This window comes from Microtus ochrogaster, unplaced genomic scaffold, assembly GCF_000317375.1.
Source record: "Microtus ochrogaster isolate Prairie Vole_2 unplaced genomic scaffold, MicOch1.0 UNK99, whole genome shotgun sequence".
NCBI classification, from domain to species: domain Eukaryota; kingdom Metazoa; phylum Chordata; class Mammalia; order Rodentia; family Cricetidae; genus Microtus; species Microtus ochrogaster.
In genome coordinates this window covers 1,001,238-1,001,806 of record NW_004949197.1, presented here as the reverse complement: position 1 = coordinate 1,001,806, position 569 = coordinate 1,001,238, and positions in this window count along the sequence as shown.

The following is a 569-nucleotide window of genomic DNA, read 5'->3' as shown; positions in this document are numbered from 1 at the left end:
ATGGATTTATTTAAGAGCTAGATAGTAGTAATAAGCCTGGACAATAGACCAAACAGTTTATAATTAATATAAGCCTCTCTGTGTTTCTTTGGAACTGGTGAGACAGGAACTGACTGCTGTCTACAGAAAAGTGTATTGAATTCACTGGAACTAGAGTTAAATCGCTGTTTGACCCATTAATTCTAGTTTCTTATTGGCTAATGTTTACATGTTAATTTAACCTATTTCTATTATTCTGTATATTGCCACGTGGCTGTGGCTTACTGGTTAAAGCTCCATCTGGCATGGCTTCTCTTGACTCCTCGTTCTTTCACCCAGCATTCAGTTTAGTTTTCCCCACCTACCTCTATTTGCCCTGTGCAGGCTGAAGACAGTCCTTTATTACCCAATGATATTCACAGCATACAGAGGGGAATCCCACATCAACATCAGCCTGGCTTTATTTTTTTTTTTTTTGAAGTCTTCTTTTTTAATGTGGCAAGCACTTCGCTTTGCCAATGGAACCATCTCCCATATAATTTTTTCTGTGCTATAAACTTTAAGAGTATATATACTCTCTTTTTTTTTTT